This window comes from Petaurus breviceps, unplaced genomic scaffold, assembly GCF_028583685.1.
Source record: "Petaurus breviceps papuanus isolate PSGF00001 unplaced genomic scaffold, PetGlider_PUasm1.0 90849, whole genome shotgun sequence".
Classification (NCBI taxonomy): Eukaryota; Metazoa; Chordata; class Mammalia; order Diprotodontia; family Petauridae; genus Petaurus; species Petaurus breviceps.
The window spans coordinates 23,339,423-23,347,860 of NW_027187361.1; positions in this window are offsets into that span (position 1 = coordinate 23,339,423).

Below are 8,438 nucleotides of genomic sequence, written 5' to 3' on the forward strand. Positions count from 1 at the left end.
ATTGTGAAAGGAGAATCAGAACAAAAGGGAAAAACAATGAGAAAGAGAAAAACAAAAGAAGAGAAAATAGTCTGCTTCAATCTGCATTCCGGCTCCATAGTTCTTCCTCTGGATATGTGTAGCATTTTCTATCATGAGTCTTTGGGAATTGTCTTAGATCATCTCATGGCTGGTCATTGCCCAATGTTACTGTTACTGTGTACAATGTTTTCATGGTTCTGCTCACTTCACTCGACATTAGTACATGTAAGTCTTTCCAGGTTTTTCTGAAGTCTGCCTGCTCATCATTTCTCATGGAATAACAGTATTCCATTCCATTCACATACCATAACTTGTTCAGCCATTCCCCAAATGATGGGCATCCCCTCAATTTCCAATTCTTTGCTACCACAAAATAGGCAATGTTTTAAAAGATGGCAATGATGACCTATATGGTCTATTAGTAATTCAAACATATTAATTTTTAGAATATGGACAACAAAGTTCAAAAACAGTTTGATCAAGATTATAAATATGTATGTGTAATGCTCAATAATGATCAATTTTGACAGTCAGGAAGAATATTGGCATTTAACATCAAATTAACTGATCAATCTACACTATACTACAGTAGCTATAATCACATACTTCTCAATAATGACTTATGGTGCTATGGCTTTGATTTCTGCAGTTTCATGAAAGACAATCTGTTTTCAGAGCTGGATGTACCCAAACATTGCCGGAGGAGTTTGGCCACAGAAGCAGTAATTTCATGTGGACAGATACTCATGGCCTCATGAATGCTAATTCGTTTTTTTTCCTGGCTAAAACTTAACAGGATCAGGCGTACTGCTTCTGGCTCCGTCTACATGTTGGATACTTGGGAGTTAAGCACGGTAGTGGGGTACATACGTATTATAAAGCCATTAAGTCAAATTCCTTTTTCCCCCCAAATCAAGATCAGAACTTAATTTAACATTCTACAAACTTCTACTAACCAGGAGTCAATATTAGATCAGTATTTCAGTTAAGAGGGTGAAAGACACACAGAACTTTCTGGATAACTATTTAAAAACTGCCTATATGTGGTGTTGCTTTGACCACTTCTTCCTGGTCTCCTTTGCTGGACCTTCCTCCCAGCCATGTCCACTAACCCCAGGTGTCTGCCCATTGGACATCTCAAACTAAATTCAACATGGTCAAAACTGGACTCATTATCTCTTCCCTCCAAGAACTCCCATCTTCCTAACTTCCCAGTTACTGTCAAGGTTACCACCATCCTTCTAATCACCCAGGCTTACAACCTAGGTGCTATCTTAGACTCCTCACCCTTTCAGCACCCACATCCCCCATCTCCAATCAGTAGTTAAGTCCCGTTATTTCTACCTTGGTAACATGGAAAGCTGTGAACACTTCCTAGCATATTTTATGCTCGACAACTTTCACAGATCCTGCAATCTGTTCTGCTTTTTTCCTCCAAGTCTTTCTTATTGTTCTTTGCAGCTAAAAATAGGAGACTCAGCAAACAGCCATATGCAAATAGTTTGTGAAATTAAAAATCCTATTTCCTCTCCCTGATCCTATAGAAGGAAAAAGGAAAGTATGGTAGCTTCAAACAATAAAAAAAAAGCTTTCTCGGACATCTCCCGTTACATGACTGCTGCTTAATTTTTTCTCTGTAGTTACCAGTGATGAAAATATAAACCAGGTTGGCACTAACAGTGTTTACTTATGTGAGGAAATGAGACAGTAAAATGTCAACATTAGCAAAAATGCAGTCCTACTATAGCAATTACTTACAAAAAAATTACAATTTTAAAAATCTGGAAAACTTTTGTTAAACTGACAAAAATAACAGACCCCAAAGCAGGAAAACAAATATATTCTACTGGTGGCAATGTTAATTGGCCTTAGCTTTTTGGAGAACAATCCAGTAACATGGCATAAAAGCTATGAAGCTGCTGATCGGTTTATTTTCCCTATCTGGGGGAACATTTTCTTTTGGTCTAGAATGTCAATTTCATTGGCACAGTGAATTCCAGTGAGGATATTATTAACGCAGGCCAGAAACTTATTGTCTTAGAAAGTTGCCTTGGGGCAGCTAGGTGGCACAGTAAATAGAACATCAGACCTGGAGTTAGGAGGACCTGAGTTCAAATCTGCACTCAAACACTTGACACTTAAATAGCCGTGTGACCGTGGGCAAGTCACTTAACCCTAATTGCCTTGTGTTCCCCTTGCAAAAACAAAACCAACCAAAAAAAAAAAAAGTTGCCTAGATTCTAACTAAAAAAGAAGGGGCCATTAATCCATACACAAGGGTCACTGCTACATATTGACTTTATTTTAAAATGTAATGAAATCTCCGTTTTATTTGTATTTTTCTTTTGCTAAATATCTCTCAACTAAATTTTAATCCTGTTCATGCTGATTACCAGGACACCTCTTGTCTGGAGCAATGGGACATTAAGTTACTTATTCAGGTTCACAAAGTCAGTATGTCTGAGGCTAGACTTCAACCTGTGTCTTCCTGACTCCAAGACCAGATCTCCAGTCAATTCCCTGCACTGCCTCTTTCTTTTCTGGGAAATACCTGTAATGGTAACGTCATTTGAATTTGAAGATCCCTTTGTGTTAGAAAGGTAGCAGGTACGAAGCACTTAGTAACTGATCAAGCCTCTGTTGGGGAAACAGAAGGTATGAACCCAGTTTCTGTTGCTGACGTAACAGGAAGGGGTGGCTGAAACAGGAAGTAGCTAATGCTGTGTGTATAAGAAATGCCCCAGAGAGGTACAGGCAGAATTTCCTGGGACCAGCATCTGGTGGCAGAGCAGCTACAGAAGAGAGAATGGAGAACTGAGCCAGAATCTCCTGAGAACTGGTTGTGGTGGAACCTCCTCTGAACAGGAGCCAGGAGCCCAGGTGACTGAGGAAGCATGACTGGGACTCAGGACTTGGTTTGTCACTTGGTTGAGCCTTCAATTCCCTGGAGCAGAAATGGTGAAGGATCTGCCATGGACCAGACCCTGTGGATGCCAGTGTGGAGCAGGACCTGCCCAGAGAGCTGGACAAGGAACTGGGAGCTGTCTGCCAGTGAACCCAGGTGACAGTCTGATGAATCCAGGAAGAATCTGGGACCATGGAAGGGGATCCAGGGAATCTGAGAATGGCCCCAAGTCAAGATGAAGAGACCTCTCCCTGGGTACTGGGTAATTATGGAATTATAGTTTACTAGTGACCTAGGGGTGAAGGGTCTGTATTTTCTATTGTACTTAGTGATTAATGATACTTAATAATTGATTGCTGAATAAGTGACTGTTTGGGTTAACTTAAGTGTGCCCCATGAGTGGAAGACTTTGACTATTGTACTTTGAGATGATTGTTCTTTGTTCTAAATATCGTGACCACTTTGGTGAAAACTATGTGGCCATTTTAATGATAAGCTGCTGTGAATTTTATATTGTGATTTTCTGTGATAAGTTGTGATATTGTAAATGCTGTACCTTGATTTTCTGTGAAAGTTTTATTTTGATTTGTTATGGAATAGAGTGTTCGCTATACTGAGTAATCAGAACCTTAAAGGCTGTTCACAGTAGCAGTCCTCAGGAAAGCTGCTTGTGCATGGCATTACACGACCTTAAAGAAGGAGTGAAGGAAAAGGAACAGGAAGAATGGAGTCATTTAAAAACAGATGAATATTAATCCTTTTTATAACGCTGAGAAATTGGAAACAATATAAATGTTTAATAATAGAGAAGTGGCTTAACAAATTATATCATGCATTATACTTTTCTTGCTAGTATGTATTATGTCATACTTTTATTACTAAGCATATATACTGAAAATGTGTATATGAAATAGCAAAAATGCAATAAATAGTACAAAGTACATATATGGATTAAAAGGATATAAAAATACACATTTGCAAAATTCCGACTGCTCATTAATTTCGTAATGAAGTTGCTTAAAGCCATGATGATAATACCTAATAAATGACTACTACCCACTATTCTTGAAACATTGAATGCAGTAATAAAATTCAGTTCAGCATTTTGGAATTGTGTAAATGAAGTGACTAAAACATCTATACCCTTTGAATCAGACTCCCTTATTAGCCTTATACAAAAAAGTCCCCTTACACTCCAACATATTTAGCAGCACTTTCTGTTATAGCCAAGAAGTGGGAACAAAGTAGACATCCGCCAAATGGTGAGCGGATAGACACAGTGCGGTACATGAATGTAATGGAATATTACTGGGTTCTAAGAAATTATGCGTGTGACAAATGATGAGAAACAGATTTCTACAAACTGATTCCAAGTAAGAATCAAGAAAACAATATGCACAATAACTACAATGTAAATGGAAAGAATGACACACCAAAAAATCAGAAGTAAATGTAACAAAATTAAAAAGAATGAAGAGACCAAAGAAGGCCCAACCCGACCCTTCATGGAGGTGGGAGGCCCGCGGATGTTATACATTGTACATGATTTTGGATTTTTTTCTGTGTATTCATCAGTTGTGCTGGGTTTTTTTCCTTTCTAAAAAATACTACTTGTTATAAGGGATGGCTCTCTGGGAGGCGTAGAAGCAGAGATACTGGGATAGCATGATGACTTAAAAAGGAAGGTATCAATAAAAACTTACTCAAATAATTGTGTTCAAGGAGATAAAAGCAGCTCTGGTCTTCAGGGAGCTTACAGTCATGGGATGGGACGTGCTCATCATTACAGGACAAGTAGGAGTATGATTAAATGCTTTGAGATAATAGGAGAGAGTACTTTATACAACATGACCATTTTCCTGCTTTAATCCTCCCCACTGCCTTACCACGTGCCCCTAGATGCCAGCGCCTGTTTGTTCCACCCTCCCTGTTCTTGAGGTGATGGCACCCTTTTTTACCCTCTGTGGTATCTGCAGAGAGAATGAGAAGTATCTTTAGGTTTCTTTGCAATCCTTCCTTCCCCAGTGGGTTTTCTTTTAAAACCATTTTTTATTTTCAGTTCCAAATCCTCTCCCTCCCCTACTCCTTCGCCCAGCCACTGAGAAGGCAAGAAACGATACTTATGTCTGTGAAATCCCGTAAAGCATTTCCCCATCAGTCACGGTGCAGAACAAAACAAGAAAGACATTATGCTTCAATCTGCACATAGCGTCGCTGCACTTTTCATCATGGATCCCCATGGTTTTTCCATCTCAGATGTGACTTCTCCCAGGTGGGCTTGCATGTGTGCTTCAGGCATTGGGAGTTAATAACCTGGGAGTCTACAGTCCTCTTATGGACTCCAGGCTGGCCTAGCTCTTGATGACAACACAACTGTTGAAGTCTTGAAGTGAGGCCTGAGCCCTTCATTTTTACATAGGACTTGTTCCTATTTCTTCTAGCCCAAATAGAACTGCACGCATCACCAATCACTTGCTGGAGGAAGGTGCTATTTTCTCTCTCCTCTTCCTATAAACATAGGGATAAGGAAGCATAGTGTGGAAAGGTTTCTCTTGTCCTTAGAAGGCAGTATCAAACACAGAAACCACCTCACTGAGAACTCTGGGGGTGTTTCCACTAATTAGATGCTTGATTATCTCTATTTCAGTTAGGAAGACAAGTAGCTCAAGGTCCTTTATATATATATTGATGTTAAATTCAAAGTCTCCTCCTTGTTAAAGGAGAAGCCCCCCAAAATGAGAATATTTTCCTCCAATCTTCCTCCTATGAATAATACCTATTTTGCCAAAACACCTTTGTGGTACCTTTAACTACCTACAAAGGCAACATGAGCACCATAATTAGCATTAAACGTCTGAGATCCACACCTATGATTGTGCTGTAATTTCCCTGCTCGTTTTCAAGTTCTGTAAGCAGGGCAGCTAGGTGGCACACTGTGCCAGGGCTGGAGTCAGAAAAATTCCTCTTCACAAGTTCAAAACTGGCCTCAGACACTAGCTGTGTAACCCTGGGCAAGTCACTTCACCCTGTTTGCCTCCGTTTCGTCATTTGTAAAATGAGCTGGAAAAGGAAATGGCAAACCACTCCATTATCCTTGTCAAGAAAACCCCATATGGGGTCATGAAGAGTTGGAAAAGATTTCAAAATGACTGAATGACAAAGCATAAATCCATTTGACTGTTTTTTTTCTTAATCAATGGAAAGTTTAAATACTGTCACATCTCTCCCTTTTCAACAATATGAGAACCATGAGGTCCAAGTTTATGTCTACCTAGCTCAGTACTGGTATCAAATGGCACTTTTAACATGCACAAAGCACTTCAATCACAATAATCTTATTAAGTAATCCAAACAGTATTTCAAACTTTATAGAGATGAGGAAATTCAGGTTGTGAGGCATTAAATGACTTACTTGTCCATAGTCACACAACTGGTAATGTATAAGAGTGAGAATTCAAAACCAAGTCTCTCTTGACTCCACGTTTAGTGTCATTGCCAGTAGAAGAAACTGCCTCTTAGGGTAAAAGAAAAGGAGGGAAAGTGGGGGAGAAGGTGCCTCCCAGAAATATTCACCAGCAGTTTTGTTATTGCTGTTATCACCATATGCCCTTCTTTGTGAATGTACATTGATATATGGAATATTATTTTCTTTTTGCTTTGGATTAATGATATTTTTAACTACATCATAACATTTTTAAAATTTTATTCTGAACTTAATAAAATAAGCATTTCCATTACATAGAATAGAAAAAAATGATTGCACATGAAATTTCCAATCTATCATGTACAACTTGCTATTCCTTTTAAATATATACTAAAGTGATCATGTAACTTCCCCCCTTTTTTCTTCCTTCCCTCCTCCCTCACCCTAGAGACGGCTACCATATATGTATATGGTATATACAAATATGTATAAATAAGTGAAATAATTCTATACAGACTTCTGTCTATCAGTTCTTTCTCTGGATGCAGAAAACGTCTTCCTTCATAGCTCCTTTAGTGTTTGTAATAGTCAAAATGACTTAGTTGCTCAAAGTTGTTCTTAAAACCACGTTGCTGTTACTGTATACAGTGTTCTCTTGGTTCTGTTCATTTCACTCCTCAGTCTTTCATGCGAGTCTAGCCATGTTTTTCTACAATTCCTTATAGAACAGCAGTATTCCATTACAATCATACACCATTTGTTCAGTCACTCCCCAACTGAGAGGCATCCCCACGATTTCCAATTCTTTGTGACCACAAAGAGAGCTGTTCTAAATATCTCAGAACATAACGGTTCTTTTCCTTTTTCCCTAATCATCTTTGTAAACAGACTAGTAGTGGTGTTACTGAGTCAAAGGGTATAGGCAGATTAATAACTCTTTGGGCATAATTCCAGATTGCTCTCCAAAATGGTTGGATCAGTTCACAGTTCCACCAGCAGTGAATTAGTGTCCAAATTTTTCCATGTCCCTTCCAACATTTGTCACTTTCCCCTTCAATCATTTTAATCAATATGACAGGTGTAAAATGATATCTCAAGGTTGTTTTAATTTCTATTTCTTTAAATCTAATACAAATTTTATGCAGTTCCTCTGATAAAGGTCTCAGATCTCAAATATATAAAGAACTTTGTCAAATCTTTACAAATAGGAGTCATTCCCCAATTGATAAATGGTCAAAGGCTATGAACAGGTTGTTTTCTGACGAAATCAAAACAATTTCTAGCCATATGAAAAAATGCTCTAAAGATTCATTAGTCTTAAGTGGTTCTAGGATATGAAAAACAACACGACCAAGAGGAGAAAAAGATGGGAGTTAAGAGGTGAACTTCTCCTTCTGCCCCATTTCTATGAATACCTTACTGCTTTAAAGACAAATCATGACACTGATGATTTAATGGTGCAGGAAACAGTTGTCTTACGTTGTTAGCATACCACCGAGTAAAATGTCCTTTTCCCCAAACACTAAGTGGATCCAAGAATTTTGGAAGAGTGTTCAGTTGACCTGTCCTCAAAAAACTCAAACTGCTCATTTACAGGACATAATACGGGGAACACAAAAGGAAAGTTTTTGTAATTCCTACTTACTGGAAAAGGCCAAAGTGTTAACATATGGAAAAAAGAAAAATCCCAAAGATGTTCTCATTCAACCATATCGGCTCATCAAATGTTGACTCCCCAAATCATACTTTTTAATGCAGTAAAATCTTAGGTGGTGCAGACATGCAGGTTAGAAGGGGCCTGAGAGATCATCTTATTCAATTCTGCTACTAGACTAACTCCTTCAGCACAGGAATCATGTCTTATTTGTTCAATCTTGATATCTCCCTTGGGGTCCAGGGTTGTGCTCCACACACAAACAGGAGCTTAATGAAAACCAGTTGAACATAATTCAATTTTTACAGCTGAGGTCTAAAGGGGTCGAATGAGTTACTCAGGGTTATACACATTAGTAGCAGAGCCAGGATTAGAAAATCATGTCTTTTTGAATGCCAGGCCAATGCTAATGAATTTAAAGAAAAAAGTCACAA